The sequence below is a fragment of the Chenopodium album genome, chromosome 12 (genome assembly GCF_948465745.1).
Source record: "Chenopodium album chromosome 12, dcCheAlbu1.1, whole genome shotgun sequence".
NCBI classification, from domain to species: Eukaryota; Viridiplantae; Streptophyta; class Magnoliopsida; order Caryophyllales; family Amaranthaceae; genus Chenopodium; species Chenopodium album.
In genome coordinates this window covers 32128826-32138962 of record NC_137845.1, presented here as the reverse complement: position 1 = coordinate 32138962, position 10137 = coordinate 32128826, and the positions used below count along the sequence as shown (strand labels likewise).

General features: G+C 35.1%; 1 non-coding gene across 1 annotated transcript; it reads right to left on the bottom strand.

Annotated features, from left to right (window-relative positions):
• Positions 1 to 9041: 9041 nt before the first annotated feature.
• Positions 9042 to 9147, bottom strand: LOC145573300 (small nucleolar RNA R71). The gene has a single exon (XR_014097349.1). It is a non-coding gene; the product is annotated as a small nucleolar RNA R71 (small nucleolar RNA).
• Between the last annotated feature and the right edge of the window lie 990 nt (positions 9148 to 10137).

The following is a 10137-nucleotide window of genomic DNA, read 5'->3' as shown; positions in this document are numbered from 1 at the left end:
GGTCGAGGGTGGTTTTGCCTTGGTTTGCGTGCTATAGTCTCGGGATTAATTCCGAATTTTTGCATGACTTTATTATTTAATTCCAAATTTATTTTAGAATTAATTTAATGAGAAAAATGAAAAATATAACAAGTCCAACTTAATAAATTCATTCAAGTGCACAAAACCAAAATTATTTCCAAGAACTATTCTTTAATAAAACTGGTTCAACTTGATACAACAAAATAAATAAGGGCTATTCTCAACATTAATTTAACCAACATAAACTAATTATGAGATTTGACAAAATTAAAGAGAGAGTTGGAATTATGAACACAAATATTCAAATAAAGATTCCAACTTTAACTTGTGAATTCTTGAAAAATTATACCTTCCAATATGATGATTAATTAAAATTCTATCACAAGATTGAAACTTTATGATTCCAATCAACTTAATAAATGATTAAATCAAAAAGTTCAATTAACATACAAGGAATTTAGTAACACAAAATTCCAATCACTTAAAATAATTAAAGATTGAATCTTCAGTATTTTTGAGCCGCAAGTAACAAACTTTTCACACTTAAAGCAATTTATTTGCAATTATGTGAAAATTTAAGCCAACTATTAAGCACCAATTACTACCAAGTAATTATGCTCAAAAGTGGTCTAAAATTGCAGAAGCATAAAGGAAAGAACCAAATGCATAATCTCAATTAATATGCCATTAAGATTCAAGGTTTAAAAGATTTAAAATTTTCCGTCAAAACGAAAAATCCCTCGAAACAGGCATTTCTGGGCAGAATTTGGCTTGTTCGCAATCCTAAAAGAATTAGAATGTTTCTAGAATATCGATTCCACCCAAAATTCCTTAGTCTTGGGCGAAAATATTGGTTCTGGAGCCAAAGTTCTTAATAAAACGAGATTAAAATTAATATAATCAAGAAACTAATCTAATTAGCAACATAACCAGAAATTAAATCATTTTTAAACCCTTGAAAATTTTTAGTTACAAAAATAAATGAGCAAGGCTCTGATACCGCTGTTGGGTTTCGATGAGTCCAACTTACAGCGGAACAAGACCCGACCCCAAGACCTGCTCACAATTAATATAACTAAATGACATAAATAACAAGGAACAAGGAAGAGAAAAAAGACGATTTTACCCTTGCCGCGTGCTTCGCTCTCACTCGGAGCTCTTACTTCAAAGCCAAGTCTTGCAAGCGCAGAGACCTCCTACGGTATGCACCCGCAACTCGACTCTGACCGGTCTCTTACTTGGAGTTTAACCAAGTTGGACCAAAACACTACTCGAGTATTATATGAACTTAAAGGTTTTCTATCAAGTGGAGATGCCTTATTGAGTTCCTACTCAAGTGACTTTCTCCAAATCCCAAGGTGGGTATTTATAAAGAATGTCATGAGAGAATTCCACTCTCCCATCAATGTGGGAGAGTTGGTAAAATCAATTTTCCCTTTTTATTTTTAAATCAAAAATAAAAGAAAATAGCAAACAAATAATTAATCAACAAGTGGAAATCCTAGGAGGAGAGGTTAGGTGAGGACCACAAGGGGAGGGGGGGACCAAACCTTGATCCCCAAGACTCCTAAAACCGCCCCCCTCATTCCTCTCGGCTCCAATGTGTGGCTGCCACATGGTAGGCCATGCCTTAGGCGCCAAGCTTGTAATACCCCGTATTTTTATACGTATTTTCCTAAGTAATTAATTAATTATTATTTTCTAAAAAGGGTATTTTAGTAATTCAACTTACTATTTAAATCTTGGAGCCGAAATGATATTTGAATTTTGGTGCCAAAAGTATTTTAAAAATAAATTATTATTTTGGATAAGATTTATAATCTATTTATCCTATTTTAAAAACCGGATTATTTACATATTTCGGATATTTTAATTAAAGGGAAAATAATTTTTTTAATTAATTAATTATTATGGCCGAAATTACCTAATAACTAGCTAGGATTTTCGGATTTTCCATGTATGGAAAATCTGATTTTTCTTGGTTATTTATTGGTAAATAATTGGTATTTAATTAATTAATTATTTAATTATTATTCTATATTATTTATACAAATATTTTATTCCTCAAAAACCGAGCAAAATCTTCCTAAATATATCTAGAGGAATCTGAAAATTAGAGCTATGGTAAGCTCCATATTTTCGGCCCTCATGAAATATTTTGGGGGAATTTAATTGGTAAAATTATATTTTTAATTATCTCCCAAAATCTCCTATTTTCCTTAATTCTAATTCTCCATCTTTTTAATATCCAATCATCATATTTTCTTGCCATTCATTCTTCTGAATTATTCCCCAAGTAATTCCAATTTCCTTAATATTTTTCATGACATACATACCTTCCATATTCAATTATACACAATCTCTTTAATATCAAAACTTTCCTTAAATCTTTACTCACTTCTCCAAGTAATCCCTTAAACCCTACTTACCATAATTCTTCCCAAATTCCCTTGTCATAATTCTTGAATGAGCTAGCCTATAAATACCCCTCCATACCTCTCACATTCTTCACACTAATTCTATTCTTTTCTTCTCCTCTTTTTACACAAATCATCCCGTTTATCTTTGAAGCCAATTTTCGGGCACTTCTGGTCAGTTTTTGGGGTATTGCTGGTTCACAAAAGATTGTTCCTCTAAAAAAAATCCTTGAAGTTAGGCTCAAGAATCATCCAATTCGGAGTTATATCGAAGGAGTTATAGCCTCTGCAAGTTCTGCCTATTCTTTCCAATGAAAATCCAATTCTTCTCTTTTCCTTGGTTTCTTATCTTTTCTTCTTCTCTTCTCTTATTCAATTATTATTATTATTATTATTATTATTATTATTATTATTATTATTATTATTATTATTATTATTATTATTATTATTATTATTATTATTATTATTATTATTATTATTATGGGGGATTTATAAAAAATTATTATGAGTATTTTTAATTATATAAAATTAGATTTTTAATGATGATTATGAAAATTAATTTAAAAGGTTCATGTACATATATTTGGGGGGTTTTTAATTTCATTGTTGTGATTATTTGTTAACCTTATATTAATTAAGGTTATATTTATTTGTAGGGTTTTTTTGATCAAGCTACTTGAGAGTTCTTTTGAAGTGTTTTTGGCTAACCGAGGATCAAGGTACGTTAGGTTGTTAGATACCTTGAAAAAAGAAATTGGTTTGAATGAGCATGTTTGAATGATTTCTTGTGATGATTGAATTAAATTTGAATTGTGATTATGAAATAAAAGTATGTTTAAATAAATTGCTTTTGATAAATAAATAAATTGGAGTATTGATTTTATATCATGTTTTAAGTAATTAAAATTTTTATTGATGTTTTTAAAAAAAAAAGGTTTGATATTGAGAGCATGTTGAATTTAATAAAGGAGTTTGAATTAATTGGAATTATTGGATTTAAAAGAGGATTTATAGAATCATTGAATTAAATTTAGTATTAATGCTTTATAAGCATGTTAGTAATCCCACTATGCGGATTTGGTTTATTGATAAGGCCTTGGACTTTGTATGACCGGGTCTTTCCTCAAGAATAGCCTTGTTACGTAAGGAGACTAGCTTGGGGGGTGTGCACACTTGGGAGAGGAATTGGTTTTATTGGTTTTATTGGTTTATTATGAGGAATTGGTTTTAAATAATTGGTATTGGTTTTATTGCTTATGGATATTGGAATATTGAGAATCGGTTTTGAATCATGAGTTTTGAATTTATTGGATTAATTATTGGAATTGATTTCAAAAGCATGTGTTGCAAATAAGTTGAGTTTAATAACTTTACACTTACCATACTTAGCATATTTTGCTAACCCGTACTTCTTATTTGTTTTGGTTCGCCCTGTTTACCGTAATGGTATGCAGTTTTATTTCAAGTGGAGTGAATAAATTGATGCATTGGAGTCCGGGATTTGGTTTCACTAAATTAGGAGTTTTGGTCTTGTATTTAAATTGAGTACTCATGACATTGGTTTCTATTTATAGTTATTATTAATAAAGAAGAGTTTTGAAGTTTCCGCTGCAAAGTATTGGTTTATTTATTGAGTTTGAGTAGCCTTGCGTAATCACGCGGCAGTAATACGCCTAAGTCTATCTCTATGGTATAATTATACGTATTATACTAGTATTTCCGTAGAGGGAGATTTGGTTGTGTTACACAGCTACCTTGTTGGGGCTTGGTGCTCACGGCTGGCCCTGCTGCTGAGCGCACGCATGTGCGGCAATGCTGCTGCCTCGGCCCAGCACGCTCGCATGCTTGCGGGCTGCTGGCCGAGGGCATTGCGCCCCACACTGCTAGCAGTACTAGCACGCTAGCGCGCTGCTAGCTTGTTGCTGCTGCTGCTGCTCGTGCATGCCAGCACAGCTTGCTAGCCATGTGCTAGCAGTGGTGCGCTAGCATGCCGCGGCACCCACCAGCCAGCCTAGGCTTGGTGTGGTGCACATGCTATTCACCATGCTATCCCAAGTGCCCCTAGCACTCGGTTTGCTCGTCTTTTATTAATTCGACTCGACTTGCGACGCTCGGATTCAACGCTCCTAGCTCGATTTTCGACGTCTAAATATTTAATACTCGAGCAACTCATTAATTCCTACCGAATTAATTCGGCGTGTTAGCTCGTTAGTTCCTTGGCTGTGACCCGAAGGGTTCAGTCAAGATTAACCTGTAATATTAATTATGGATTAATATTACTGATCGAAAGCGGCCTCCAACTAGGCATTCCGATCACTTGATCTTACTGAATAATTAGCATTCTAATAATTCAGAACCCTCTATCGGAATAATACACTTGTTCGAAGGACACCATTCCTATCAGGTAATTTGATGAGTGTCATTTATGGCACTCTTAGGCTAGGTTTTCTTTATAGTTTTATTCTCATTTTTAGTCCTTTTTGCCGTGTTTTTACATAATAATGCTTGCTTTGCGTGTTTGTGTGTAAGTTTAGAGAAATGCATGCTTTTAATGGTTTCTTGTCATTTTGTTCATTTCTCAACTATTTCTCTCGATTCTTTATTTCCTTGACTTGTTTTGTAGGTGTGTTGAGTTTCCCGAGGTATAATCACCTAGGAGAAAGCTCGAGCGCATTCAAGAAAGTTGAAGGAGCAAAGTTCGGGATTCCGAAAACACAATTCAAGCTAGCTTCACGAGCTCGAGGGCCTTGGAAGTTATTCTTTGTCTTGATGCATTCAAACGCTTGAAAGATAAAGGAGCTGCCCTTCTCACGAGCATCGCCTCGAGTGCACCAATGATAGGAATGCTCGGGAGCGCGGAGATTAATCGAGCAAGCGAAGGAGGCAAGGCCACGAGCACCGAGTAGCAGTGCGCGCGCGCGGCACACGAGCACCGACCAAGCGCCCCGCCCCCTTCGCTCGTTTCTTCTATTTATACCCTTCAACTTTTTCTTTTTGGAGGGACGACTTAATTTGTACTTGACACATATTTTTCCAAATTTAGTAGAGAGAGAAAGTAGAGAGAGAAGCTTAGATTACTTGATTGTACTTGAATTTGATCTTTGATTTTAACTTGATCTTGGATTTCTTCTTCTCATCAATGAAAGTTTGTGAGATTTCTTTCCTTTGAATTTACTTTTATTGCAATTTCCTTTAATTTTTGAATGTTTTATTTGAATTTCTTTCTTTGCTTTAGAATTTGTTTAGTGATTGAATTCCTTCTTGATTAAACTTGAACTGGATATGATTTTAATTTAATTTGTTTTGTTCTTCATTTTCACCATGATTAGTGAGTAGATTAGTTGCTAGGGAGAAGGGGAATCATGCTAGATTGATGATTTTTGCTAGTTGATGATCCTTGATTGATTGAATTGTTGCAATTAAATTGGTTGACATGGTTGTGTATGTGATTAATTAGACTAGGAGTGATCAACCTATAAGATTAACCTATATTGCATTGCAAATTTCAATGACATGAACCCTTGATTTGAGAATTGCTTTAATTGATTGAATTTGATTGCGATTTTCCTAGTTAGCCATTCATAGTGAACCCTAGCTTGGTGTAGACACCCAAATGTGTCTCCCCAAAACCAAACCCAGTGATGAATACCTTTTCCGTTGAATGATTACCGAACGAGGTGAAAGTGTGAAAGGTCAAGTGTTGTAGTTGGTTTTTATTAAAATTCTTTCTTTCTGTTTTCGAAAACAACTCTATTTTATAAAAACAGCCAATCCAGTTTATTTTGTTCCACGACAAGGGTCCAATAATAGTGTAGTTGGATGGGGCTTGCAAAGAGCTTTCCAACGATATATTATAAGCCCTATTCCGATGAATAATGAGGAAGTTATGGCCAAAATACTAAACTGGGCCCGGTTTGATCTTTACTTGCGGCCCAATGATCTAGGGGAGGGCCCAATATTAATTATTATTCCTAAAGTTATTAGAATTAATTATAGTCTTCTAGAATTCTCTAGAGAGTTCTTTAATCCTAATAGAATTAGAATTAATAATTATATTTTGATAAAGTTTTATTTGGAATAAAATATTATTTTATGAAAAATACGATTTCAGTTTCATACGGATTTTACAAATCAATTTTGATTCATATGTGGACTCCGTGTTGAAAGCGCGTAGAAATCCAGGCTGTCGCCAGAGGACAGGCCTGTCGCCACGCGACAGGCTTTGTCGCCACACGACAGACCCTGTCGCCTGGCGACAAGGTCGGTTTTGCAGCGATAGCGTGGAGTTTTATTCCTTATCAAATTCCACTTATTTCCGGACTGTTTTCTTATAAATAAGGTCCTGAACCTCCGTTTTCATTCATCTACAATAAACCAATTCTCATCATCTTCAATCAACAATCTACAACCAACTCTAATCAAGAATTTCTTGATACTCTCTCTCTCTTTCTAAACCAAATTTTCACAAACAAAATTCCTCATACATTAGCACTAGACACATCTAGCCAAGTTCGAAGTTGCCTTCGCCCTAGACGTGAAAGGTTATAATGTCTGAGGGTTTGGTCCCAAATCTCTATTTCAATCATTTAACTTGATTGTTTGATTTTATATTTTCCTTGAAGTTACTGACGCGTGTATTTTGTTATTAGAAAGAGGTACGAGGCATCAAAGTATGTAATCTTATTGCTCTATTCTTGTAGAAAGCATGTTTAAATTTGTTTGATTCCTAGTATCATGTTAGGATGTTATTATTGCTTTCTAGTATCATGTTTAGGGAAAAGGTTATAATATCAAATATGCTTATTATGATTCCTGCGATGCTTCCTATTCTCTTTTCTAATAGCATGTTAGTATCATGTTAGGGCTAAAGCTTTGATTTTTATTGTTTAGTGACATGCTAGGATTTGTTATTAATCTTGTTAGTATCATGCCTAGGATCTTGCTATTAATATTATGCTTTAACATGATTATGATAATTATAATGATCATGATAATTATGATTATCATGATTATTATTTTTATGATTATGATTATGATGATGATTATTATGTTGCTTGATGATTATTATTGTTATTGCTTATCACGCCTTTTATGCATGTTTAAAGGGAATTTGTACTTGTAATCACGCTTAATAAGATAATTAATAATCTTGTTTAGGGTTAATTTGATTATAATTCAAGTGATCGCCAATAATACTTTTCTTATGCATTAATATTCAACAAACATAGATAAACAAGTTTAGGGTTAATCTGTTGTTTGCATGTTAGTCAGAAAGCGCACATGAATACGAGAAGAATAAAGTAGAGGCCTATTATTAGGGCAGGTTCAATCTCTTTTAGGTTGGATTTGTACCTTCATCCCCGAACCCTATTTGGTTCAAGATCTTTTGGAGTTGATGATCTCATGGATCGTTAAGGGGTGTAATCTTCACCTTGTGAACGGTTTACAAGTTCCTAAAACTTGTTGGCGACTCTTTCGCTCTAGCTTCCTTCCCTTTGGACCCCACCATGCTTAAGTGTATGATCACAGTGGGGTTCAAGCTTGGGGTTAATGGCTTGAAATATTCCCTACACTTGGCTTATAGGAGATAGCCCTTGAATTCCTTTGATTGCAACTATTGTTTGTCCTTTGCAATGTTTAATTGATTGAGCGATCCTTCAATTTGCATAATCATTGAGCTTACATGTGGAACCTATATCCCTAGTGTTTAGTATATTGAATTTCTCAATTTATCTAGTTTTCTCGATACCTTAGTTACTAACCACATCTTCCCACAATCTTCGAAGTAGCTTGACCTAGGCTATAGCTTTCACCTACTCATTCCCTTGGGTTCGACCCTTGACTTACCATATACTCGTATTAGATTTGTCGAGTGTTTATAAATTTTCGTTGGCTCTAGGAAAGGGTAGAGAACGACCTACATTTTCCTTACGTCAAAAATGGTGCCGTTGCCGGGGAATGATATTGGTGCTTTGTTATAGTTGTTGAGTTTATTTCACCTTTAATTGAAAATACAAAAAGATTTTCTTTTAGGCTACACTTGTATCCGTGCTACTAACCATTTCTTTTGAGATTCTATGCATAGAGCACGTGGTCGTTCACTAGTGCCATTTGATCCGGAAACTGAGAGAACTATTGCAAGGTACAGGGGTGCTAGATGATCTTTGAGCCCCAGCATTTCGAGTGAAGAAGAACCACAACAAGAGGAACAAGCAAGAATGGGAGAAAATCCAAGGGTGGCGTTGAAAGAATTGGGGATTCCCGGTGCATATAGATTTGAGAGTGGGACTGCTCCACCTACAACACCGGCAAATGACTTTGAAATAAGACCGGCAATGATCACTTTGATAGAGAGGCGACAATTTAGTGGGGCCAAGCATGAAATCCCGCTAAATCATCTCATGGAATTTGAAAAGTATTGCAATACTATCAAGGTGAATGGAATTTCCCAAGAATTCATTCGCCTCAAGCTTTTTCCCTTTTCGCTTATAGGGCATGCCTTGGAATGGCTAGACAAGGAAGTCAAGCCGAATTCTCTAAGGACATGGGATGAAGTGACCAAGGAGTTTCTATCCCGTTTCTATCCACAAAAGAAAACGGCGGAGGCTAGAGCTTTGATTCAAGGTTTCAAGCAAAAGCCTAGTGAGAGTCTCTATGAAGCATGGGAGAGATACAAAGAGTATCTAAGAGAGTGTCCTCACCATAGAATTCCTACGTACCAAATTATTCAAATCTTCTATGGAGGCCTTAGTCCTCAAGGAAAATCATGTTTAGATGGAGGATCTGGAGGTCCTATCATGAACAAAACGGAAGAGGAAGTGGTAGACATAATTGAAGACGTAGTGAGGTACTATAGAGATTGGCAAGATGGAGAAAGAGAGTCAGTTAGCAAGAGTAGCTCTTTGATGTACTCGGTTGATTATCTAAATGCAATCAAAAATCTATCCTCACAAATGACAAACTTGGGGAATGAGATGTCCGCTATCAAGGCGAAGTTGGAAAGTGCTACCTACTAAGTTTCAAGTCTTCCCTCCCAATCTAAGGGGAGAGGTATGTCTTCTAATTCTCAACTCCCTCCCTCTTCTATTAACATGCCTAGTGGATGCTTGTTTTGTGATGATTGTGAGTCGTATGATCATGATGTTTCAAATTGCCCTTATGCATGTATAGATGTCTGTGATGATCAAGATGGAAATGTGAATGAGCATGTGAACTATGTGTCAAATAATAATTATTCTAGGTTTGAGAATCAAAGAGGTCAATGGAATTGGAATTACAACAACCAGTGCAATTTTGACAACTACAACCAAGGTGGTGGTAATAGGAACCATGGGAACCAAAATTCCCGAGGTAACTATAACAACCAAGGTTATAGTAGCAAAAATCATAACCAAAATTATGGTAATCATAACCAAGGGTATGGTAACCATAATCAAGGTAGAGGTAATTGGAACAATCAAAATAGGGGAAATTTTCAAAATAATTCTCTAAGGGATCCCCCACCCGGTTTTGCTCCAAAGGCCCAAAATGATAATTCCTATGTTCAATCCTCTTATTCTTCACATAGAACCAATTTGGAAGAAATCGTTGAAAATCAAACAAAGTTGTTGAACACTTACATGGCCGTAAGTGACAAGAAATTTAATGAAATGATGACTCATAATAAGATGCTTGAAAACCAAATTTCTCAACTTGCTAA